This window comes from Psammomys obesus, unplaced genomic scaffold (genome assembly GCF_907164565.1).
Source record: "Psammomys obesus unplaced genomic scaffold, mPsaObe1.curated_primary_1811, whole genome shotgun sequence".
In the NCBI taxonomy this organism is placed as follows: Eukaryota; Metazoa; Chordata; class Mammalia; order Rodentia; family Muridae; genus Psammomys; species Psammomys obesus.
In genome coordinates, this window is record NW_026596158.1 from 1,935,341 (window position 1) to 1,962,220 (window position 26,880).

Below are 26,880 nucleotides of genomic sequence, written 5' to 3' on the forward strand. Positions count from 1 at the left end.
TGTGTGTGTGTGTGTGTGTGTGTGTGTGTGTGTGTGTGTGTGTGTGTCTCCATTCTGCTTTGATGACTTCCTAACAATTATTCATCCCTGTCATTACCTTATCTTTTTGTTATCTGTGTCCCTCACCCTGAATATAAACTCCAGGGGACAGACCTCCTCTGGCTCTGTCCCCAGGCCTTGAGACATATGTAAAGCTCCATGAATGTTTACTGAATATGTCAACAATCAAATGGATTAACACATTGCCCTTCACTGCACATCAAATACTTCCCTCCCACAGGGAGTTAACTCTGTCGAAGCCAAGAGGCTCTTGGGTATTGGGCAAGAGAATGCATAACTGATCGCAAAGCATCCAAATGATGCTGTGTGTGCTATCGCTCTAAAGAATTCATGACCCGGATAATGAGCTCCTTTGACCAGGCAACCAGAAGGAATGGCCTCTCTTCACCAGAGCAGACCCCATCATTGTTTTTTTGTTCTGTTCTGTTCTGTTCTGTTTTGTTTTGTTGTCAGGATTGGAAAGCCTCTTCAGAAGCTACACAGTGCTCAGAAGCCTTTTGGGCCAAGGAGGAAAAATGAAACCCTTGCTCTAGGGCAGACCCTCAGCAGACACCACAAGGTCAGAAAACATACTGGGGGTGGGGGGCAGCCGGTGGGACTGTCAACAGTCTAGAGTTGTTTCTTCCTAGTGATGCCAACTGGCCAACAGCAAAGGCCCCACCTGGCCAAAGGTGAGGCCTGGGGCAACCACACCTGCCCAGAGGACAGCTACGACCAGTGTCAGGCTGTACCAAGGTCCAGTGTAGACGGGAGGAATGAACATAAAACCCACAGAAGACTGGAATCACTGTTCCAGATTGTACAGATTAGAAACCAGGTTGACAGTTCGGTCCTCATTTCTAATGTACGCAAAGGTCCACAGGAGCCAGAACCTGGGGGCAGGGGAGGGGTATGAATAATACATGTGGTTTCTCCTTCCAGCATGAGTTCAGCAAGATGGAGAGGGCATATCACATGCCATCACGTCACAATGATGGCAGACTGCCAAAGACAGAACAGACCTCGGCGACAACCATCCACGGCCACGAACAACACAGAAGACAATGGACTTTCTCCATCGTGCCCACTGGATACAAGCCCAGCAACACCAGGAGGTGGGCTTGCCCTTCCAGCCTAAACAGCGTGTGTGCGCGCCTATGTGATCATGCGTGCATGCGCGTGTACCTGCTGTATATCAAAGTCAAAGCTCGCTCGGTCTCTAGACCCAGCTACCCACTTAGAGCACATAGAGTAAAAGCACAGTCCACTCTAGACCTCAGTGTACACGGGACAGAAGACACAGCTTTCTTCGACAGATAGGCTGCCGGAAACGCCTAGCACTCAGGAGGCTGAGGCAGGGAAGTCCTGAGTCCCAGGCCAGCCTAGGGGCTGAAGCAAGCAAAAAGCCACGGTGTGGTAGAGGGTTCTGAGGGAAGGGGCACTTGCCATCCAAGTGTGAGACCCTGAGATCAAATCTCTACATCCACAGAAAAGCAAGAGAGTAGGCGGCATGAGCCTGTAACTCCTGAGAGCTAGCCGGCCCAGACGTACACGCATGCACGCACGCAGGAAAACTCTTAAGACAGGGAAGGGAGAGGAGAGGAACCACAAAAGCTGTGAGACTTTCTGAATCCAGTGGGAACTGGTGGGGTCCTAATCGGGACAAACAGGTTCTAGAAGGATAGCAAGGGGACCTAAACGCTAACCCTGCCCAGGCCAGAGGACGTAAAATTAATTTTGAATTCTCTTAATCATGACAACAGGCCTGTCTTTAAAGAAGCCTTATCTTTTAGAGACAAACACTGGCTCTTTATACAGTTAACAGGTCTCAGAATAGGCAGGTTGCAAGCTGGCAATGCTGGAAGCCGGTGAGAACTCGGGGACTCAGGATCACTTACCACCAGCGGACATCCCCTCTTGCTCAGAGCCATGCTAAGGCTCACCTCACTCTGGGTAAAGCAGGGACTTCCCTGCAGCCCACAAAGCCGCAGGCACTGTGCCCCCTCCCCCTCGCCTCTCCACACATGCCACCATTCCCCCCTCTGTGTGGCGATCCAGAGTCCCTCCCACACACCAGGCCCCATCTGCTGCCAGGCCCTCTTCCCCTGGCTATCCAGGGTGCTGCCTCACGCCCCGGGCACACCGGGAAGGCTTCCCCAGCCCAGCAGCGGGCCGGCAGAGTGCTGCCTGCCTCCAGCCTAGCCGCCGTCCTTTAGTTCTGCCTTGCCACACTTTCCTCTGGCTCCTTTACAGAAGGTCTGCACGACCAGAGGCGGGGGCTTTGTCTCACTCAGCGCTCTCCCCAGCTCCCAAAATAGCTTCTCTCTCGGGTGCCTGCTCCGTGTTTGTGGAATACATCTAAGGATGAAGAGGGGCAACATACAAAGCTTCATTTTCAGTAGGCGTAGTGGCATATACCCCCAATCCCAGCGCCCAGGAACGGCTGCAGGGTCAGGGGTTCAAATTCTGCCTGGCCTACAAGAGACCCTCCCTAAAAGACTCCATGCTAAGTTATACCACAACTTAGTGAAGCTGTTAGTTGCTTGTTCTACTGCTTGAACTCTTGTGTTAACTCAGTAAGAAAAATCTAATCTATAGCCGAAACAGAGCCATGTGAAATGAAACTTCATTTCCCAGATCCCTTTCAGTTACACGCACTACTAAGTTCTGAGCCGGCGTAAGCAGAAGTTTTTCGAGAAACCTCCGTCAAGTCTTTCTGGAGACGAGGAGGGAGAGTGGCCAGGTGTGGCAGTAGCAGGACAGGATGGCAGGAGATGACTGATCTCCTGTGAGGATACAGCCCTGACCTGTTTATCATCAGTCTCCTCTATATAAGAGAAACATCAATTCCCATCTTATTTATTAGCCCACTGTTGTTCTGGGTTTCCAACATTTTCTTTACTTGCAGTTGAGATTAATCCTGACATGGTGGGTGTGTCAAATCCACAGACACTGGAGAGGAGTTCAAAAAGGATACTGTAGTGTAGATACACTTAGAGATTGTGGAGCTGGGGAGGCAGTGACCAAAGGAGCCATAAATTTAGCTCTCAGTAGTTTAAACAGGGCACCCCAGGACTGGCAGGAGGCCGATGAAGAACACCACCCAACAAACGAACGAAGGCCAGGTGTGGGGGTGCACGCATTTACTCCCAGCACTTGGAGAAAGAGGCAGGCAGATCTCTGTGAGTTTCAGGCCAGCCTGGTCTACAGAGTGGGTTCCAGGACAGCCAGGGCTACACAGAGAAACTGGAAAAACAAACAAACAAGCAAACAAAAAACCATGAACGACAAATCCATGAAAAAGTGGCCAAAACCTAAAAGCAGTGTGGAGAAAAAGGAAACCAAAAGTGGCTTTGGTCTCCTGTCCACATCTTCACAACACTGCAAATTAGCTGCAGGGAGATCTCATTTCATGTCGATTCACCAGGAAGACTCACAGCTTTACCCAACCCATGGGACAAGATTTGGGCAAAAGGGAGCTCAAAACCCTCATACACCTTTGGTGAAAATGTGCAGAGGGCAAAGACCATTACATCTAACATGACCAGCATCTCATTCCGGGACATGCTGCAAACCTCCTGCCCGCGAACGCCTAGAAATGAGTGTTAACAGTCACAGTAACGCACCGATGGAAGCCTGCGAAATGCCCACTGCCGTGGAAATGGCTGTAACAGAAACGCTGGCTGGGTGAGACAGCTTGGCAGGTTGGGACATCTGACACCGAGTCACAACCCGAGCTCAAGCCCCAGAACAGGTGGAAGGAGAACACCAACTCCCACAAACTGTCCTCTGACCTCCATATATGCTCCACGGCACCGTATGTGCCCACACACATGTACAACAGACACACATACAGGAAAACAAACGTAATGAATGAAATATAGAAAGCAACTAAAACAGAAATGCGGTCTGGAGGTTTAAAAAAAAAAAAAATGACCTACGGCTACATCAATCTTAGAATTGTATTAAGTGAAAAACATGGTTTCAAAAAATACCTACATATGTTTCATTTTGTTGTGATTTTTGAGACAGGGTCTCAGATTGTGGCCTCAGGCTCCCAGTTACTGGGATTACGGGCATGCACCACCATGCCCAGCCTTGGTAGTTAACTCTTCCCAAGCGTGAGAAATTCCAGACCGTGGCTGCCTCTAGCAGGGCAGGCAGAGGGGTGCACGGGAGTTGTGAGGCTGGCTCTGGGGCCACAGTAGGCTAATGGCTGCCTGTTACTCCATGACATGCATTTTTGCTTAAGTATTGTGCATTAACGAGTACGGCTTTCCTATTTTTTCATAAGCTGGACTCGTGTAGGCCTGAGATGTAGGCCGGTGGTAAGGAGCCTGCCTAGCATTATGGAGGCCTTGGGTTCCACACCCCACTTAGATCTAAGTAACAAGCTCTGTCAGCCACAGCGAAGAAGCAGGAAGCGGGAGTGGAGGGGATAGAAGAGCGGGTGGTTTCTGCCTCTTGTTTGCTCTGGTGTCACAAGCCCACTTCAGTAAGAAACGTTTCTAAAATAAATAAGGCAATATGGCACGACATTCACTTCCTGGTCTCCAGGACCACACAAGAGACTGAGTCAACTCCACAACGCCATCCCTGAAGGACAGCCAGCTACCGAGCCAGTCCATGTCTGCTCCTCCATCTGAGAACTGGGCACAGTGACAGTGTCTGCTCCAGGCCACTCCCATGAAAAAGTACTCGTGGTGGCTTCACCATACAGGCGAAGAGTGAGCCTGGCTGCTTCGTGGCCGTTTGTCTAATTTCAGTATCTAACGAGAGAAGACCTAAGCAATAGGCCAAGACCTGAGATGCTCCTGCCAGCTCCCCCCCCCCCCCCCCCCCCGCCCCAGACAGGTTCACTTCGCTAGTCCTTACAAGCACCCTGTGAGGCCTGGTGTCCAGCTGACCCGAAGGACTTACGGAGTCATTGGTAAGTTAATGCATGCTGCCTCAGTTTATGTAACTGCTTCTGTGACTGTCTGAAGAAGCCACTTGTGTAGGTAGGACCCTATACAACATGGATGTCTGCTTCTTTCCGTACTGAACCTTTGCTCAGACTATAAAGCTCCATTTCCCAGACATCCTTGCAGCAGAGTGGGGTCATGTCACAAAACTGGAACTGAAGAGTCACAAGTAGAAACCAGCTAAGGATTTCAGGAAAGGTTCTGCTTTCCCATGGCAGAAATTTCCTTCCTTAGCTTTGCTTATTCCTGTCCCACGGATGGGGGACTGCAAGCCGAACAGGTGACTTCTGACTATGAGGCTGACGATGCCAAAGCTGTCAAATCCTGCTTTCTTCCGGTGAGGAAGCAGGCCCTGTGGTGGTGATCGGTGTTCACAGGTGAACCCCAACAGGGCAGCCTTCCAGGAATCAATTCTTACATCACCTCTCTTTTTACAAGGCTGTGCAGATAGAGCCAACAGAGGGAAGAAGTGATATGAGCTGGTTCTTGCCCTAAGCAGAAGAAGACCTGAGAAGCCAAAGAGGCAGGCAGATAGAGTGGAGCATGCCTGTAACTTGGATGGACAGTGAGTGAGCTCATGGTCAGCCAAAGCTACATCAAAAGACCCAGTTCCCAACAAATACAAACAGGCAAACAAAACAAGAGGAAGAGGCTGCTGTCATAAAGCCTGGCTGACTAAGAATGCTACATGGAAGGAAAGGTCCTGAGATCACACAGAAAGATGGACAGAGTCATCCCAAGGGCCATTTGAAGAAAAACCGTCTGGAATGCTCCAGCCCTGAGCACTGCTGACCTGCAGCACAGTAGGACCAGCTGGAGAGCCGTCCCACCCGGCTGAGCCTCGGTCACCCACAGATGCCTGACAAGCAATACTCTGTTGACATCGGAGGACGGTCACCGTTTGCTGGGTGTCCTGTTGGGCAGCAGCATCTCAGCAGAACGTGTCAGGTTTCACAGCGACAAGCGCATTCCCAAACTGAAGCATCCCAGCAGAATCTGCTTCCATACTCTGGTTCCCAACGACTGTTCACAGGGAAGAGCACGACCCCTCCCCTTCCAACTGTGTCATAAGTGCCCATTAGGCACATCTAGTTGGCATAGGGATGATGCAGCTACTAATCATTTCTATAATTAAGACGCATTTAGAGTAGGTGGCTCATCATCCCGGGGCCGGTGAGAACCCCCAGAAAACACACCTCCTACCTGGACAAGGGGCACCACCACGCTACCGCTGCTTCCTTCTCATTCCCAAAGGCCTACAGAGCCGACGTTAAAGTAGCTAAGCAGGTCCCACACCTGTGGGCTAGTTTAAGAAGGCCATCAATTACAGAAATAAGTTTGGGAAAAAATTAGAAACAAAAAGAAAGCACATCAGAAACATCTAGCCAAATAAATTACGGCATGCCCACCACTATGTGTCAGGCAGACATTAACAAAGTACATTCGGACTGGGGGCGTGGCTCAGTGGTAGAGCGCTCACCTAGAACCCTCCAGTGAGGGGGATTATCAGCTGACGAGCACCTGCCTAGAATCCCCCAGTGAGGGGCTGGGGGTGTGCCCCAGTTGTAAAGGACATGCTAGGATAAAAATAAAATATTTTTTAGATTTTTGTTTAATGTGTATGAGTATTTTGCCTGCAAATATGTATGTGTACCACATGTGTGCCTGGTGCCCACAGAGGCTAGGAGGGCATCAGTTCTCCTGGAGTTAAGGATGGTTGTGAGCCATAACGTAAGTGCTGGGAACTAAAGTCCTCTGCAAGAGCAGCGAGTGCTCTTAACCACGGAGCATCTCTCAGCCCCTTTTCCTTTCTTCCTTCTTTCTCTCTCTGTTTCTCTCTCTCTCTCTTTCATGGTTTTTCAAGACAGAGTCCCTCTGTGCAGCCCTGGCTGTCCTAGAACTTGCTCTGTAGACCAGGCTGGCCTCAGACTCAGAGATCTGCCTGCCTCTGCCTCCCGAGGGCTGAGACTAAAAGCATGTGCCACCATTGCTTGGCCTTTTTTTTTTTTTAAAGAAGAGAGAATTGGAGGAATGCTGGAAGATTCAGAAATATTTCCATAGGGTACTGCTGTGTATGACAGCAAAATGCGGGGAAATACTGTATTATCCCTAACGGAATAACACTGTTCCCTGCAGCATTATATAACCACGGAGAAAGCACCTGGAGGAAGGATGCAGGAAGGTACTGCTGTGGGAGGGTGCTGCCTGGCAGGCAGGGTAGGGAGAAAAAAGCGCCCTAAAAAGGCGGGAGAGGGCAACGGAAAATACTCAAGAAGGAGCTGAAGCCAGCGCACGAGTGCTCGCTATCCCCACTCTGATCCACGAGTCTTCTGGCACATTAGCTGTCACCTGAACTCCCTTCGCTTCTCCCTTACAGACACTGTCACTTAGCACCGTCTTTCAGAGAGCAGGTGGTACTGGGACCTAAGCATTGTGAGAAATGGCTTTTCCTCAACTTACCCCAAGATGATGCTCCTTCAAGCTCAAGGGAGGGACAGTGACCCGTTGCCGCAGCGGCCCTCCATACGGCAACAGGCTCTGGAGGGTGAAGGGCACACGACTGCCATAGGACATCACTAGGCCCATGAGGTACCTCAAGGCCTCAGGCTGCTGGGAGAAGCAGAGAGGGCCACTGACCTGGCTCCCTGGAGAGTCCCGGGGGAAGCCAACCTGAGAGAATTTTACAGCATCAGTGGTTGCTACCCAGAGCCAGAAACAGAGAACCTGTCAGTTAAGATACAGCCAGACTCCTCCAACTCACCGGTTAATTAAAACCTGCTCAGCGCAAAGCAAGAGTTATTGCCTATTAAAGCAGAGAGGAGGACAAACCAGGGCTAGCTGGATCACTCCTATTTCTCCTGCCTTCCCGCCACAGAGCCCTGGAGATGCGTGGCCTCTCCACACACCCTGCAGATAGGCACATGGAGGCCTGACCCAAGTCCTCTCTTACTGAAATTACTCCATCGTTTTCTAACTCACCAGTGCCATGCCTCCTCTGTCATGCCATGGGCCCAAAATGCCCAAATGAGCCACAGCCAGGCCCCAGGCCGGGAAGCCTAAAGGGGCCGAGGGCCAGAAAGCCAGCAGCTTGAGGCTACAGACAGACCCCAAGAACGGCTGCATGACCACGGAGAGACAGGTGCGCGGGCCATGGCAACCACACTGCCCTGGCTTCTTTGAAATGCTGGTGGCCCTCTAGCAAACCCATGAGTGCAGCTGGCCAGCCAGCCAGCCTCCAACGGGACACCTAGTAGCATAAAGTCATTCATGACGTAACTTCAGCTGCGCCCACCACTCGCCAGGCACCGTTCTGCAAGGATCAAGGGCCTGTGCTCCCACGGAGCCAACAATGGGGAAGCAGGTGGAAGAGGATCCAGCGGAGCGGGAGGCTCCAGGGGGACAGAGAGGCAGGCACCCAGGGAAGGGACCGTCGGAGCAGCCTGCAGGAGGGCGGTGGCTTTAGAGAACGGCCGAGTGACTGTGGGAACACAGGTGGGCATGGCGCCCCAACTCCATCCACAGGTTCCCTAGGCAGCGGACACAGCCAGGAAGAGGCTAGAGCACGGAAGCCCCACCCCCGCCGCACGGAGTGGAGTGGTGACACAGGGGTTGGAGGAGCTGGGGCGCTTTGCTCCACAACTGCTGCTATTTCCTATTTCCCAAAAAGAGGAAACTGAAGCCCAGGGAGGGAACAGCATTCACGGGAGAGTGCACGGCATGCACGTACCAGGGTGGGTGCCTGATGCCCCTGGGAAGGAAGTCTGCACACAGCAGGGGCCCAGGTGGCCACTCTTTCCCCGGGACTCCTCCATTTTCTTCTCCCTTCCTCACCACTCGGCCTACCCTGGCTTAGGGCTAGGAACAGAAAGGTAAGCACTTCATGGGAGAAGAGGGGGGGAGAGAGAGAGAAGCTGGCTCCCGAGCGGAAGACTCACATCGGTAACTTTCTCTGGAAGGTCTACCGAGGTCCTGCTCACCTACCGGGCGTCCCAGACGTGGTCCTGCTCACACGGCAGGCAGGTGGCTCTGAGGCGGCCCCAGGTGTGCCTCCTGTCCCAGGTTCTCCCCAGCCCAGGGCCACCTGCCCCAGCTCCCTTGGCCGACCTGGGGTGGTGCCTCCTCCGGCGGCGCTGTGGGTGTCTGGAATGCGGAAATGGGAACCAGCAGTGCCAGCTTCTAACGACTTATTCAGCGGCCTCGAGGCCACGCCAGCTACCGGAGTTCCCCCGAGATGGCTGCTCTCTGCACACAGGCACATTCCCAAAGAGGCGGTTTCGCCAACATTCCCGTTGGGGAAGGGAAATAACAGGATTCCTTACTCATCAGACACGTGGTCCTGGGTCTGAATGAGTTTGGGAGACAGCTCGAAGGTAACAAAGCCTGCCTGTTGCCTCCCATTCAGGAACAGGCCACCTGCTCAGTGCTGGGCCAGGGTTGGCTCAGCGCCACTGTGTCCCTGCCCGCGCCCAGCAGCTTCATTCACGTCCTTCCCGTCCACAGGTGGGCCCCTCGCCTCTGCAGACGGTGCTGGCTGCAGGGGCTTAATGATTAAACCTTGTGGAGACGCTTCAGGCGGCTCTGGAAGCACACGCTGGGACAGTGCTGCTATAAAGGCTGCCATCTCTCCAGAGCCTCATGTCAGCCTGTGTCGGCGCCACCAGCACACCTGCTTTACAGACAGTGTTGCGTGGAAATCACAGCATGGACGTCACATAGCAAGTGGGGAGTCCAGCCCAAGCGCTGCAGTTCGGAGGTTCCAGCTTTTGACCACTGTGCTCAAGTGCCCTTGGGAGGAGACCACAAGGAACAGGACCCAGTGAGATCACAGCTCTGACCAATAAATGCTCAATAACGAACGGAGACAACAGCTTACAGCTATAATCTCAGCACTGGAAGAGGGAGACAGGAGTTCAAGACCAACCTGAGCTACATCAGACTGTCTGGAAAAAACAAAGACAAACAAAACAGCTCAATAACTCTCAGCTGTGTTGTCACAAGCTGCTCACACCTGAGCCTTCAAAACGAAAGCCACCTGGCTCCTGGATGTCTGATGGGAATACAGCAAGACTATTGCCAGGTGTGACGGTGCCCACCTGTAATCCCAGTACTGGGGAGGCTGAGGCCAGAGGAGGTGCTGCAGGTTCAAGGCCAGGCTGGCCTGCAGCCTTAGCCCCTGTCTCAGGAAAGCAAAATTAACTCTTACCATTTTCTTCATCAAACAAACAAATTAGAATGTGCGCTGTGACCCACACACTGTAGTAAACATGAACTAGGCTTCTTTTACCTGCAGGGAACTCTTAGTCACCTGAGAATAAACTGACCAAAACCAAAACCAACAAACAAACAAACAAACAAGGCAACAAGCTGATGCCCGTGCCCTGGGCACTGCCTGTAAGTCACTCACTCCGGGGAGGATGGAGCGATCCCAGCTCCCCCTTACACACATAGAAAGGGACACGGAGGGGCCACGCGGCTTACCCCCGGGGGCTACGTGGGACCCAGGACTTGCACAGGCTCCGCCACATTCCTCAGGCCCTCTGCGGCCTCCCAGGGCAACCGCTGTGCGTGGGCAGGCAGTCACAGGGAACTTCTGCCTGGAAACGGAACACTGCTTTCCCAGATGGCTGGGCCTGGGACAGAACCACCAGGGCCACGATTCTGAGCTGGCCATCTGTACCTGACCCGCATCCTCCCCTTCCGTCCTCTCACCAGCCCTCCAGGGTCCTCGGATGAGCCTCTGCTCGGGAGTGGGAAGGAGCAGAGAGGCCCCAGGTGGTGCTGAGCAGAGAGAGCTCCCAAGAAACATCCCCACCAACAAGCCGGGCGCAGGGCCACATGCCTGTGGTCCCAGCACTGGGGGAGGCACAGGCAAGCAGAGCTCTGAGTTCGAGGCCAGCCTGGTCAACAGAGTGAGTTCCAGGACAACCAGGGCTACACAGAGAAACCCTGTCTGGAAAAACCAAAACCTAAAAAACCATGAACATGTCCCCAGTGTCGCTGCCCATACAAAACGTTTGGTAACTGACACATGAAGGGCTCGTAGGGTACACGGACTATGCAGGAGGTTTTGGGGGGCGGACAGGATTAAAGAGCACACAGCTAAGTAACTGAGGTAATTACAAATCTAGTCAGTGCAACACAAAGAGAAAAACCATGAGCCTGTGGTCCTGCCCTTCCACCAACTTGTACAGCAGATCTCTCTGCACTCTCACCTGTTCCCGAACAGAGCTCTGACTTTATCCCCACAGCCTCTGGCCCTGGCTAGGACCTGTCCACGCAGGGCTGTGTCAGGCTATCTGCCACAGTGCTACCCCGAGAGACCTAAGAGCAATCAGGAGGCAGGGCATAAGCGAAAGGTTTCCGCTCTTAAAGAGACACACAGTGAGTGAGAAGTGTCCTTAATTGCTGCTGGATAGGGCCCTAAAAGGCATGCCAAGTGGAGCCACGCAGGGAGCCAGAGGTCATGAGAAGTATACGGCCAGTGACGAGTGACACGATGGAGTAGGACTGGGACCGTATACACTTTGAGGAGCTACTGTCAACCCCTATATTGAGACCTGTGGGCTTCTTTGTTCTATAAATCTCATTCCAGCCGGTTTTGTTGGGGCCGATGACTGGACTCTCAACTGTGGTTCCTGGACATGAAGCCTAGCAGGCCCTGGGGGACTGTTGCATGTGCAAACGCTCACACTGGACCTGGAGCACAGAGCTCCCTGGACAAGGCCGGCTTGAGTGCGGTTCTGCAGGCCCGAGAACCCCGCAGGGGCACACAAGGCTGCAAAGTTACCGCGCCACTGCTCCATGGCTCCGTGGCCCTCTGACCCCTAGGCAGGTTGTTTAAAGTCTACAAAGGGAATTACTGGGTTGGCTGAAGGAGTGGGAAGGAGGCTTGGCTGAAGTCAGTCACGGCATGTGAAGCCCCTGGCACTGTCCGGAACACACTGGACACCATTACCCTCGTCATTACTGTCAGCAGCCTGGGGCACACCCACTGAGGTAACTTCCTGCCCAGCTCTCCCAACACTGGGCCATACCTCTTCTATATTTATCTTACCCCCAGGAATCACTACTGTGCTTTGGGGCTCCACAAAAGGGAACCAAAGGCCTTGCTTCCACCTCTGGCGCCCCAGCACATACCACCATGGGCACTCTAAGCTCAGGCCCCAAGATGAGGAAGGCTGACCACTGGCCTGCCAGGCCCTGTCCAGGAGGAAAGGGACTCCCACAAGAAGAACAGCAGAGCTTGGCTCTGGAGCCATGGCTGGGCAGGGGTCCTGACTCCGGCATACTGTAGGCACTGCGGGGCTGGTCAATGACAGGGAAGAATGAGACACGGAGGTCTGATCTCTGGCCTCACCCTTAGGGTGAGAAGGAGTGGCCAAAGGCCTCTTGCTCCAGAAAGAAAACTATCACACCAAACTTCATAAAACTCAATGTCAAACCATTCTTGACCCACAAATAACCAGGTTTTTACAGCCCAATACGACTCAAGGACGTTTAATACCATGTGAGGGACTGAAGACTAGCAAGAAACTAGGCCAGTGGTGTCGCTAACGAAGGAACCGGGGTGTCTGAATCTTACACTTTTAGTTCCATGCAGCTGTGGCTACTACTGAAATTTCAGAGCAAGGAGCAGGCATGATGGCTTATGCCTGTGATCCCAGCACTCAGGAGGCAGAGGCAGGTGGAGCTCTGCAATTTCGAGGCCAGCCTGGGCCACAGAGTGAGTTCCAGAACAGCCAAAGATACACAGAGAAAAACAAAAACCAAACAATTCAGTACAATTTAACTATCGGCCTGAAATGTCCTCAGTGTTCCTGAACATCCAGATTGCTTTTGTTATTTTAGAGGAAAGGGAAGAATGGGTCCCAGGTCACCGAAAACACAACCGTGAAAACTTAGCGCTCCTACCTTTGTCTCCCTACGTCCCTCAGTCCTCCACTCAGAGGACCTCCTCCATCGCCCCCTGAGCCTCAGGACCTTTGCACCGACCGCCACACAGCTGCCACCTCCTCCAGGGCTGTCCCTCCGCTGAGGGCCTCCACACCCTCTGCCCTGACACGTCATACTCCCTCCCCGCTTAATGTTCTCGCCTTAGTGCTTACTACCACCTGACACGGTACAGTCTATTTATTTACCTCGTTGTTTGTTTGGTTTTTTTTTTTAACAATATTTTTCCACACATGTGGATGTGGAGGTCAAGAGAACAATTTGCAAGAGTTCACCTCTTGCACTAAGTGGATTCTAGGGATCAAAATCAGGCTTGGCACCAAAGGCTTTTATCCCAGGGATCTTATTGGCCCTGTTGTTCTACCGTTTCTGTGCTCCTTTGAGATAGGTTTCATGTAGCCCAGGCTGGCCTCAAACTCTCTCCGTAGCTGAAGACATCGGCCTTGGATTCCTGAATATCCTGCCTCTTTCCTAAAGCTCAGGTTACAGGTGTGTGGCACTAGCTTAGTTTCACTTATCTTGTTTTCCTAGTCTCACACTTGCGTGGACCCCAGAAGGGAGAGAGAGGTGAGGAACAGAGTCTGCACTGCTGGATAGCCTTCGTATCTAGCACAGTTCTCATGAGAACACCATCACCGAGCAAGCTTAAAAGCCAAAGCTAGGCTGGCTGGCTGTGGCAGAGGCGGATCTCTGAGTTCAGTAGTCCTGCTGTACAGAGTGAGTCCAGGACATCCAGGGCTACACAGAGAAACCCTGTTTCAAAAAGCAAACAAAATAAACAATGAAGCTGGGCAGCTGGGCCGTCTTTTATCCCAGCACCGGGAAGCAGAGGCAGGCGGGTCTCTGTGTGTCTGGGCAGCCTGGTCTACAGAGTGAGTTCCACGACAGCCAGGGTTTTTGTTGTGGGTTACGAAAACCCACAACAAAAACAAACATTAAATCAAATCTGGGGGCCTGGAGATGACTCAGAAAAGGCACTTGTTGCCAAACCTGGAGCTGGGTTCAATTCCCGGATCACACATTGTAAAAGGAGAGCACTGACCTCCACACGTATACCACAGCACATATGCGGCCTCTTCACCCCTGTATAAATGTAAAACCCCCTCCATGCTGACCATCATGGCCCACGCCTGCAGACGCAGCACTTGGGACGTACAGGCAGGACTGGAAGGCGTTCAAGGTCAGCCTGGGCTACCGGCAACACTGTGCTTAAGCAGAAGCAGGGCTGGGGAGATAATCAGTGGGTGAGGCGTTTGCTGTGTGGGCATGAGGAAGTACATCCCCCGGGCCCATGTTACAAAAGGTGAACTCCTGTAAGCCCAGCCACGGAGGGGCTCATGGCCACCCAACCCAGCCTGCCTGTGGGCTCCTGGCCGGTGAGAGCCTGCAGGGGCTGGGGAGTGGGCTGTGCCTGAGGAATGAGGCCTCGAGTCTCCACAGGCGAGTGCGAGCGCTCGCACACACGCACCTGCACGCACACACACATATGCACAGGGATAATATATACGAAATGCATGGTGCTAGCATTTGGGTTTTGCCAACCCTCAGATGCGACACACACACTAACAGAGGAGGAGCCTGGTTTGAAACAAGGTGCTTCAGCTAGAACAAAGGGTGCCAGGCAGGACCACAGCCAACTCTCCTATCACACCTGCCACCTCCCTGAGACCTGAAGGAAGCAAAGGGGCCAGCAGACACTTCCTTGCCCCGAGAGGGCTTTCACTTCTCTGCCTGGTGCTCCTATGAAAGGATTTCATCACGGGCGGGGAAGTTACGCCACCAAAGAACACTCCCGGAGCTCCAACATGGTGTGCCTCGGGAGCGAGTTGCATTCTCACTGCTGGCCAGATAGCAGGCCCCAAGCAACGTCCCAAGCTGCCCCTCTCCCTCTTTGGCCAAAAACCAGAATCAAGAAGGACATTTCCATGGCCTGTCACTGTGGGGAACCAAAGGCTGGCTTCAGGTTCCTGGCGGAGCCAAGGCTGGGTGTCACAGGGGCTGTCCTGGCTGTGAGGAGGGTCTGAGGCCTCCTGTTCAAACAGGCCTTTGGGGAAAAATGTGGGCAGGGCCTCCAGTCAGGTGCTGGAAGGAAACCCATCAGGGAAGAGGGGCCCCAGGAGGACCCTGCCACCACAGGCTCAGCAGAAGCGGGAAGTGTGTGGCTGCTGGAGCCTCCCCGATTTACCAGGGGGGGCTTCCAGAGCCCCCAGCCAAGGACTGCTTACACAGTGAAGGAGAAGGGGAAGAGAAGCAAATCATTTTATTATATAAGTGGACTGAGCAGAGGCTGGGAATTCCCCACGCACACACTTAAGCCTGAACCACACAAATGCGGAGTAAAACCTCTTGTACTTGATTTTAACTTTTCTTGACGAGACACTTCAAACACACAAAGATAAAGGGAGGCTATAATAAGCCCTCACCACCCAGCTGCAACCGTTCCCCACTCACGGCCAAGCTGGTTTCATCTCCTACTCGCCCCCACGCGCCTGTCCGCCCTCACTTCCCGCCCCCATCCAGGCACATGCTGGGCATCCCAACGGCCCATTCACAGGAATCTCACAATGCACATCCTGAAGCTATGAGCCACGGGGCACGATCACATCTGAAACACTGAGTATTACCAAATCGCCAGAGCGCTTCTCTTACTGTAAGGGAAATGGAAGAACAGGTCCTGGGATCAGAGAAACCCCAGGCCCAGAGTGGTGTCAACCTCACGGCCCAGGGGGGTTTGGAAGATGCTGTAGGAACTCCTCAGAGGAGTCGTGGGGTGGAGAGGCTGAGCCACTGGTGCACCATTCTGCTCAGCAGGCCCCAGATGACTCGGACGCTAGAAGAGCCACTGAGCCTCAGTTTCCCCATGTAAGAAGCAGAAGTCCATACCGCATACGGTCAGTCAGTACAGTCTCACCGCACACACTTCCCACACCAGGCATCGGCAGTAGTAGGCGCTGAGTGCAAATCATCACCTTGGCAATAGAACAGACTTGGAATCCACCTACTTCTCTTGGCTAGCAGGTGCACATCCATCTTAGCCCTTCTCAGGCCTCAGGTAGTCCATGTGTCTAGAAATGAGCTGCAGCGGGGCTACAGGAGGACTTCTGGTGGCCGGAGAGGAGCCAGCATCCCTCAGGAACTTGTGAAACTGGCTCCCGTCTGCCAAAAGAAGTCTCCCTTACCCCTGGCAAAAGGGACAGACGGCTACCTGTGGCTCCAACCGGCATATGAAGGCGCGCGCTGGCTTCCAGGCTCCCTCAGTATTACAAATGCCTGTTACACATTTCAAACACACGCTGCTATCCTGGCCCTCCCTCCCTCAGCTACTCCTCCTGACCCACATGACCTGTCCACCGCACACTCGCTCACTCTTGCTGTTCTCACACCTCCCTCCCTCTCGCTCTCATTTCGAAGGCCTTCTCGCTCTGCTCTAGCCTCTATCTCTTGCTTGCTACCTTGCTATCCTCACTGTTCTTTCCTGCTCTCCCTCTTCGCTGGCCCTGGCCATGCTTAGGCTGCTTTCTTTGCTCTCTGCTCTGGACTCTTCCCAGGAGCCCCTGATGTCCAACCTGGAGCATCTTTGACAGCAGACAGGGTGCCACCGCAGCCCATGCTGCCCCCCTGCCCTATGAATGGGCACTAAATATAGTTGGCAACGGCTGTGTTCACCCCCTCCACCGGCCTTCGCCTCATAAAGAGGACCTGCAATGAAGCACATCAGTCTACAGAGATCTCATTTGTTTTTGTCTGTTTGTTTGTTTTTAGACAGGGTTTCTCTGGGCAGCCCTGGCTGTCCTGGAACTTACTCTGTAGACCAGGCTGGCCTCGAACTTATAGAGAGATCAGCCTGTTTCTGCCTCCCAAATGCTGGAATTAATGGCATGTGCCACCGCTGACCAGCTTCCGTGACCTCAGTTGTAAAGTGAGTTCTATGAGGTTAAATTATGTCACTGGCCTACTGGAAGGATTAGTCGAAGACATGTGTGAAATACCTAGCCATGGCCATGTGTGAAGTACTTAGCCAAGTACTTGCCTGGCAGCAAGTCTGCTGTGTAAATGCTAGCAACGTCGACGTTATTACTCTACAAACTTTAAAGTAGTGTGAACTTGGAGAGCAGAACCCACCGACTCCAATGGCAACGATGGTGCTGCTGTGGCAAGCTCAACCCTAGCTGCTGGCTCTGGACTTGCTGTTCCCTCCGCCTACCCCCCCGACCCCCAAGCCCTCAACTCCTAGCACAGCTGCTGCCTCTTGCCCATTCAGGTCTTGGCTCAGTCTTTCCCTCTGAGGCTCAGGAGGCCTTCCCTGATCATCGGGCTACAGTACCCACCATTCCTCCATCCAGCCACTCTAGCCTTTCACCCGACTACGAGCGAGAACACATTTGTTTCTTTAACTTCTAATCAAAACAAACAAAGTCCCCGAAACTACCTGCTGTACTGTGCGCCTTTCCTCAGGTAGTCTGCAGCCCTGTGAGCAAGATCTTACCTGAGCCAAATGTGAGGGGCTCACCACCTCTAATCACAGCACTTGGGAGGCGGAGCAGGAAGACTGAGAGTTCATGGCCAGCCTGGGCTGCATGTCTGCCAGACTTGGTGTCAGAACACAAACAGAAAAGCAGAGAACAGCTCTTGCCTGTCTCATTCACTGTCAAATTCTCCATGCCTTAAAGAAATCCCAGCACATGGAAGACGCCCAATTAATTGGTCAACTTAATAAAATAAGAACAGTAACTGGGGCCTGACGCAGAGCTGCAGCAGTCCAGCGGGCCAGCGTCTTGTAGACATTTCATTCATTCTCCACCAGCCCTGAGCTAGAGATGTCTATGGCCAACAGCTCATCAACGAAGGAAAAGCTCAGGAACACCTTATGTATTAATGGCTATACGGGATTTGAATTCAGAGCTGCTGCCTAGGCGACTTTCCAAGTGCTTTTCACTTCTTGAAAATCTGAGGACAGGCACTCCCTACTGGTACTCCAGCACGCGTCCCCATCCCCACGGCAGCTTCGGTGTGATCCCTGCATTGGCTCGAATCTTCCTTTTCCGAGCAGATTTTCTCTTCATTCCAAGCAACTAAGCCTGTCACCCTAGAGCCCAACATCTCACACTGGTTCCTGCTTTACAACTTCTCTGTATTTTTTCCCTGGCATTTTCAAGGACTCAGGTAGCTCCTCCTGTGAGCCCTGCAACAAAGGCCTCGGGAGTGACTCTGGATCTGAAAGACTGTAAGGCAAGCAACCATGGACCCTGCCCTAAAAGTCTGACACATTTTCTCTCAACAGCCATCCCATAAGGAAGGTACTGGTACCATTCTGATGTTCAGATCCAGAAACTGAAGCCCAGGAGAATACACGCCTTATCCGAGGGATTCCAGGGAGTAAGGAACAGTGTCAGGATTTGAATCCAGGCCTCATGGCTCCAGACTCTAGTGTTTTCAGACACTGTGCTGTGCCGCCTGTGTCTAAGGGAGCATGGATGCCAAGGTAGAGGCCCTCACAATGATGGCGATGTCCACCAACGGAACAACAGAGCACTCAGGGTCTCCCCACCTTTGAGGGTGTGGGCACAGTCAGTGAAGGAGTCAGATCTGTGTGCCAGACCTTGAAGGGGTTATGTCCAACCTCCACTGAAAAAAAAAACAGTTACAGTATGTGCAGCCTGAGCCAGGCAGGAATGGCACACACCGCAATCCCAGCACTCAGAAGGCTGAGGCAAGAGAACCAGAAATTCAACAGCCAGCCTGTTACACAGCAAGAGCAGTTGGGCTAGGCTAGGGAAGACCCCACCAACACACAAAGGGGGTAGGGCTGGACATTAATTATATATACCTATACAGTCCCTACTCTTTTAAGTGCACACACAAACACAAGGAGGCTTACAGGCTGACAGCCAAGGCCATTTTGCTCACGCTGGCAGCTCTCTTTGAAGGTGGTACTCACTGTTGTCCTTCTATACCTCCACATTGTCTGGCATGTCACAGTAAGCTTACCTGCCTCCCATACTCTGGTTTTCGAGACAGGGTCTCTCAGATAGCACAGGCTAGCCTTGATCCTCCTGGCCATCTCTATTTCCCAGTGCTGGTATTACAGGTGTTTGTCTCCATGCTTAGTTTGTATACATTCAAACACACACACACATACACACACACACACACACACACACAGTGGCAATGACCAGAGCAATCCTAAAAAAAATAAATAAAAATAAATGTACAAATTGGCCTGACAGCTTCCCTCTCATTCTAATAGCAGAAAACAAAAACTAGAGAATTATTTTATTAAAATATAAGTACATTTAATTTAGCCTTTGCAAGTTATTAAGTCTAAGCTTCATATAGGCAAAATATATCTTACGGCTGAAAAAGATACCAACCTCTGCACATTCTACATTTCATTTTTGATTTACCGCCTAACAACTGCAACATCTGAACAGCAGGCCCACGTTTAACTCTTAGGCCATTCTACCCGCAAGGTTTAAAAACCATCCGCTAGTGTCACTACAAGGGAAATAACCTTCTTAAGTCATTGCCTTATTTCTGCAGATTAAAAAAAACAACCAAATAAAACAAAAAAACCCTTAAATGCACTGGCCACTATAAACTCAATTGAGACCAATTTCCCATCCTCAAATGAAACTGCAAGCACAGGTTTCAGCCACAGAGTAAACCTCACAGAGACCCAGCAAGCACCTTCCCAACCTCTGCCCTGGTGTGTGATGTGTGCAGTCTTTCAGAAAGAAATAATCAGTTTGGGCTTGTCTCTGGCAGGCTAAAACCCCCAGCAATGAGCTGCCTGGAAGCCAGGCTTTCCTGAGACATCTGTAGCCACAGCAGTCTGGCCAAATCCCCATTGTCTTCTCTGGGGCACATGACTGCACACGCTACTTCTGTGTGCCTACGTTCATTCCTGCTGACTTAAAAGAAACAACTAGACCTTGTCAGAAAAGCCTACCTCTGCAGCCATGGTGATGCACACCTGTGATCCCAGTACCTGAAGACAGAAAGAGTAAGAGTTCAAAAGTCACCTTGGTTATTACATAGTGAACTTGAGGGCAGCCTGGGTTACTTGAGACCCTGTCGCAAAACAAACAGAAAAGGCCACCTTCAGGGGACAGGGCAACCTCCAGCTCGGGCCCAGGGAGGAGCTGCTTCTGTAACAGGGCAGCTCCGTCCTCCTCCCAAGCGCCTGGAGATGGGAAGGCTGGCAACTTCCAAGTCACTGGCTTGGGCAACTGGGTCAATGCTGGCCCATGTGCCATGATGGTGACTACTGAATCAAGGAGGAGAAAGAGGAGAAAGTGTTCAGATTGGACATGTTGAGTTTGCAATGCCCAAGCCCGTCAGGGGACACCATGGAAATAGAAGCAGGACATCTGGAGCTGGAGATGAGGACACTCTATGAATCCGGAGCCACACTGGGGCCCGGGGTTTAGCTCAGCTGCAGAGTTAAGTGTTTTAACAAGCACAAAGCCCTGGATTCATCCTCAGACCAAACAATAATAATAAATACAGAGCTAGAGTGAAATAGACTGACTTGGAGGAGAGGGAGTGTGCAAGGGTTGCTGTCGCCGATGGCAGTTCAGCGCCTCTGTTCTCAGGTCCTTACGCTAAAACATGTTTATATCAAAACAATTCAACCTTTGCTGAGGAGACTTTAAGGATGGGGGACACTAACCTTGCCCTCTGACCTGTAGGTACAAACTATTAGAAAAGGCTTGCTGCAAAAAAAGAGAGGTACATTCCTCAAGTGCCTGGGCCCTGCGCTAACCACAGAATATCTCCTGGGATCAGAACAACCCTGGCATGGAAGCCCCATGACTACCATTTCACAGATGGGACACTGAGGCTGGGAGCAAACGCGTGGGGGAGCTGAGGGCTGTCATGTCACAGCCCACGGTCAGACAGTCTCTGGGCCAGATGGAGAACACTGAGGAACAATCATAACACATAAGAGCTGCTACTCAGGGAAGGGTGACGGCTCAGCCTAGTGTTCAGCAAATCCTCACAACCGTACCAAGGCAACGCCGCTATTGTCCCATTTCTATAAATGACAAACCCACGTCTGCAGAAGGGAAAGCCAGTTGGACCACTGGTGAATCTGGCCGTCAGATGTAGTCAGATGTAACCAACCGATACACTCAGAGCTCTACTCAGAGAGGGTCTGTAAGCTAGCCGGAAACGCTGAATAAATGCATTTTCAGACTGCTATGTGCCAGCAGCTGTGCTAAGCGCTTCACGAAAGGTGGTCCCTTACATCTTCAAAATAACTCTGTGAGGTGGCTTCCACTAAAAGCTCCACATTCTAGTTAGGCACAGAAAGGGAAACTAAGGCACAGAGGGGTGAAGTTAGTTGCCCAAGGTCACACAGCTAGCTGGTGCATGACAAAACCGATTTGAACGTGAGTCTCTCTGCTTCACCAGCAGAAGCTCTTATCAAAATAATCGCAGATAACAGCAGCTACCCTGCATTGAGTGTTAACCATGGACTCGGGTTCCATGCACATGGTCAACCAACTGCCAATCTATGCAATCTATAGTATCTTCACCTCATTTATCCAGGAGCTAACAATAGCGCAAGCCCGTAATAAGTATCTCCAACGTGAAATGCCTTTTCATCAGGTCTCAACATCTCAAAACCAGTAAAAGACATTCTCCTTCCCCGTTTTACCGAAGGCAAAAAGGAGGCTCGGCGCGGTTTTCCCAGACCGCAGCTCCCGAGTGGCAGAGCTGGGACGTGCACCAACGTCTCCCGGACTGCAAGCTCTTCCCCACGGTGCTGGGTTGCACGTCTGGAAAGTTGAGCCATGCGGGCACGAGTCCCGCCGGGTACGGAGGGCGTGTGAGTACCGGCGCTGCCGCCCCCCACAGCCGATGCCCACACCCGGCCGTCCGCCTGGTCACCCCGCCTGCGCTGACCCTCGGGGTCCGAGCAGCTACCAATTCCCACCACCCTTGCGAGAGACTGCTTCTGCACCAGGAGCCACGTACCTAGGCGTCCCGGCTGCACGCCCCGCGGGCTCCTCGACTGCGGCGTCCGGCACCGCGCGGCTCGCTAGAGACGCCGCCAGCTCCGGTGGCCCGAGTGACTTCCAGGCTGCCCACTTCCAAGGCGCTTCGCGCGCGGCCTCGTGGGAAATGTAGTTTCTCCCGGAGAAGCAGCGCGCTGAAGAGAGCTCGGCGCGCGCGGCCTGCCGGGAGTCGTAGGCGCGCCACCGCACCGCCTTCTGGGAAGCGTAGTCTACTGGTCGCTCCGGTGCAGCTCCAGTCTCCGGAGGACTTCCGCAGCCCCGAGGGGCGTGAGGCAGGGAGGCGTGTCTTGTGCCGGCTCCAGCCGGGGAGCTTCGCTCTTCACCCTGCTCGACCGGTTTCCTCCTTTCTCCTGGCCGCGTCCGCCTTCTCCCTCTGCGAGGGGAGCCCTCGCCGGCGCCCTCCGCGGGGCGGGAGGCTGTTCCCCGGAGCCTGCGAGCCTGGGGAGGGGCGGCAGGAGCGGAACCATGCGCCAGACCCCCCCTCGGCGCCGGGCGGAGCGGGACGGCGGCGGCGCGCCCTCGCGCACGCGCGCTCTCGGGCCGGCTCGCGCCTCGGCCGCGGTGGGTCCGCGCTCGGGGCGGGGGGCCGAGGGAGGAGGGGTTTCTCCCACCCCCTTTTGGAAGGCGTGCGCGCGCCGGCGTGCGCGCGCGCGCGTGCCCTGGTGGCCCCGGCCAGTCCGCCAGGTGCGGGCCTACGGGACTAACCGTTCTGTCGGCGGGGTCCTCCCTCGTGGTCCTCAGCGTAGCTTCCCAGGTCCCCCTCTAGGGCTGTTGGTCTACACAGGAGCCCCCCGGGGGCCGCCCAGCTCGCTGTCCCTTGTCGGGAGTCGTGTCGCAGGTAACAGGCGCGGCTCCCGCCCGAAGGAGGCGGACACACCTACCCGCCCGCCCCTGCGGATCCCGCGGAGCCGGAACGTGAGGACGCGGCTCCCCGGGCTCCTACGTCCCTCCCCGGAGGCGCCGGCCCCGTCCCCGAGGTGGAGGGAGCCGCGGGATCACGACCCGCAGAGGCTGCCTGGCAGGCTTTTCCTCTGCCATGCATTCAGTAATGACACAGTCTGAGGGTAACGAGTACTGGTTGGGTGCCTGCAGCCTGGGAAATGACCAGATTTAGTCCACTCGCGGAAATAAGCGAAGATACGACCTTTAACAAACGAACAAAAACCGTATTGCAAAGATCACTCCATAAAGGGTTTCTCAGGCGATTGGCTAGGATTGCCCAGCCCTCTAAACCTCATGGATACTCTTTCTGTCTTCGCTGCTTCCTGGGAGGGTGGTGGTTATGACCTGACAGGAAGCACATTCATTCAGTAAAAGTGTCTTACACATCTAAGCCAAATCGCTGTAATCTCATGCAGTAATACCTTGCAAAAAATAGCTACATAAACTATTTCACTTTAATTTTTGAGACCCGGTCTCCTCCACGTAGTTAGCTGCCTCCAGACGCTGGGATTGGCATGTACCAATGCCTGGCCGATTTTAATTTTTGCGTAAAACCAGGCCTGTAATGCCAGCACTCAGAAGGCTTAGGGCAGGAGGGTCCCTGCATAGTGAGTTCTGGGCCATCTTGAGCTACAGAGTTAGGACTTTTGGGGGCATAATTTTTTATAAAATCTCGTGAAGCCTACCTATCCCTGAGACTGTCTAGGCAGCTAATGGTTGCTGGGGGAGAGACATTTTCGTCAGTGGTATGATTTATTAAGTTGCTCATGCCCATATGAATAAACCCTCAACCACGCTCTTGTAAGTAAGCAGCTAGTTCACAGAAATAGATAAATAAAATAAATTTTACATACGGCAATCAAGATTAATTTTAATAATGAGTCCTGATACCTTAAAATGTTATTTGGTTATAAATGTTTACTGTTTCCGTTTTACAATTTAATTAAAAACAAAAACGAGACACTAACAAAGATGGTCATTTGTGGCATGGACTGTTGTAACAAAAGGTTAGAGACTGCCCAGTGTCTGTTAACAAGCCAAATACAGTGGTAGAGGGCCTGTGATTTCAGCACTTGGGAAGTAGAGGTAGGAGGGTTGGTGGTTCCTCGGCTACATTGCAAGGTTGCCGCTAGCCTGTGTATGAGACCCATACCCACACGGGACCTGTGTCCACGAATAGGAATTTGGGGAAATGATCAGTGATATATCCTGCTTCTGGCAACTGTTGCAAAATGAAGTACAGCTCTATATTAATATGAGCTAATCTTCAGATAGAACGAAAATGTATGTATACTGTATATAGATTTTGTGTAGAAAAATATGTATTATACTTCTGTATGTACAGAACACCTTTAGCAAGATTCAGAAAAAAACATGACCAGGAAGGACATGACCAGGTCACGTGTGTGAAGAAGAGACAGGACAAGTGACCCAGTGTGAAACAGTAACTTTCTTTTGTAGCATTCCAATATTTTCCCCCATGTTCACCTTTAAAAGTTAATTAGAAGGGAGCAATAGCGAAGTCATAGTGCCATCCTAAGAATTAAATGGGGGTTGGGGAGATGGCTCAGAAATTAAGAGCACATGCTTCTCTTCCGGGGAACCAGTTTCCAGCACCTAGGCTGAGCAGTTCACAACTGCCTTTAGGTCCAGTTCCAGGGCATCGAACGCCTTCTTCTGGCCTCCTTCCAGGGCGCCTGCCCACATGAGCACATGCTTGCCCCACCATACATACACACACATCATTCTTTAAATTAATACAGTGTTAGATAAAACGCCTACGTAGTGCTTTATGGCCTTGTAAGAGCTAGGTGCTATCATTCCCAGGGATCTGAACTAACTCTTCTAGTGACTGGAAACTAGCCCACAGTACTAATGTATGTTTATCAGCTATAAAGAAAGTTAAGTGCATTTTAGCCCATTGAATCTGCCTAAGGTCCAAGAGTAGCACTCCCAGACACTATAAGACAAACTTCAGCTCCTTGGCAGGAATGGAGGCCTCTCTAGTTTTGCAGTCAACTAATGAAGCCCTTCTTGTCCCAGCTGGACTTCCTGCACGCCTGTTCCCAGACATGAGACCCGCCTGGAAGGCCAGGCCTTTGAATTCACTCAGGATCCTAGCTCACCTATCTCAAAAGGGCGATCACTTCTTGTTATATATGCTCATACCTCTTTAAGCTTGTCCTTGAAACTGAATCACCAAAGTCAGGCATGACAGCCCGCTCCTCAAGAGGCTGAGGCAGGAGGACCCTTTGAATGCACCCCCTCCGATGCTCGTGAGTGTGGGCACACCCCACCAAGGACACTGTGAATGTCACTAGTGGAACTTAAGTTTGAAACAATTAAAGGCGGCAGAAAAATTTCTAACAGCCCGCCATTGTTAATCAGTTCTTCGGCTTTGTTGATGCCTCTTTCCCTGCTGAACCATAGAGTCTATGAGGCAAGAAGTCTGTATCCCATATGCTGTTAGACTCTCTGAATAGGAAGTGGGTGGGTGCCCGGCGGGAAGCCGGCAGTGGGCAGTGTGGCAGAGGGCGGTGCCCCCTGCGGCCAGTGTGCTTGCAGTGCTGGCCTCCTAGGCCGCCCTCTGCTTCAGATGCTGTTTCATCAGACCCGGGAAAGAGGAAAACGGCACAGACCTGTCCTTTCCCTGTAGACAGTAGGAGCTCGTGTAGCCGAGTCCCAATACTCGGCCTCATGAGTGCTCTGACTACAGATGGAGCGCTACCAGTAAATCACTTCTGAGTCATCAGGTTGTCCGTCAGTCCCCCTGGAAGGAAGCAAGCCCCCTGGAACGCTTTCCAGACTTGCTTTTAGGGTTTAGCCCCGAGATTAAGGATGGAGTTGTGGAGAGGTTTCCTCTGGGTCACCTGATGGACACATTCAAGGTAGGAACGACAGGAAGCCCAAACCTTGGTGAAGACTCACAGGCCACCCCACCAGCAGCGACCCCCCCCCCAAAGACCCCAGCTGTGCGTTTCTGTAGGCTGCTGTGCTTAGGACAACGGGAGCCACTGGCGGTGACTGCAGATCCGCCACAGGTGACATCTCAGTGGTTCTGGGGACGAAGGAGGGCCCGGTGTGCACAGGATCAGGAGTGGAAATGGAAGTTCCAGCAGAAGCCTGGTATGAGCTTGAGAGGGCAGAGAGAAACAGAGAAACGCTGAGGCCCGATGGCGGCCCCAGTCCTACTCTTGAGTGGATTTGGGGGTCAAGAGCCTCCTTATTATGAGCTTGCAGAACCTCCTCCTCTCTGATATAGATGAGTTCAGAACTGTGGGTTGGCTCTTAAGTCTTGATTTGGGGGTTGGGGACAGGGTCACTCACATAATAGTCCTGGCTGGCCTGAAACTCACCATTTAACCCGGGATAGCCTAGACCCCAATCATTATCCTATTCTCCTGCCTCAGCTGCCCAGGTCCTGGACTTACAGGTAGTCTTTAACAAATCTCTTTTCCAAACAGCTTCCCGCCTACTCTGCATACATGTTTCGCCTGCTGCCTCCTCCCTGCAAACATAGGGCCCAAGCTTAGCCATACTGGAGGAGGGATTTTGCTGGCTTTGTTTCAAAAGGCCCAAGCCATTCTGACTTTGACCTCCAAAAGCTTTCTGTTGTTGTTTTTGTTATTGAGACAGTTTTTCTGTGTAACTTTGGCTGTCCTGCACTAGCTTTGTAAGGCCAGGCTGGCCTTGAACCCACAGAGATCTGCTTGAATCTGCCTTCGAAATGATGGGATTAAAGGCATGCCCCACCCCATCGGGCTTACAACAGCTTTCTTAACCAACAGTCCTCCACTTTAGTGTACCAGAGATCAGCTAGAGAGCTTTTATGAGCCATTTTATCATTGTGTCTTATATAGGAGTCTACAATGTAGTAGGGCTGGGGTTTAGTCCACGAAAATTTGTCCTTCCTCTCTTCTCTTCTCTTCTCTTCTCTTCTCTTCTCTTCTCTTCTCTTC

The 26,880-nt window shown here is 52.4% G+C and overlaps 1 protein-coding gene across 7 annotated transcripts in view; it reads right to left on the reverse strand.

Annotated features, from left to right (window-relative positions):
• Positions 1-22,436, reverse strand: part of Sipa1l3 (signal induced proliferation associated 1 like 3) — a 189,618-nt gene extending 167,182 nt beyond the window's left edge. For 2 of the 7 annotated variants that reach the window (XM_055594751.1, XM_055594747.1), the window contains exon 1: positions 21,939-22,429. The gene's annotated coding sequence lies outside the window, so the exon portion shown is untranslated. Of the gene's footprint in view, positions 1-8,938; positions 9,557-19,902; positions 19,942-21,938 lie in introns of those variants that run through there. The other 5 variants (XM_055594750.1, XM_055594752.1, XM_055594748.1 and 2 more) reach the window with 5 other exon arrangements.
• Positions 22,437-26,880: the final 4,444 nt, after the last annotated feature.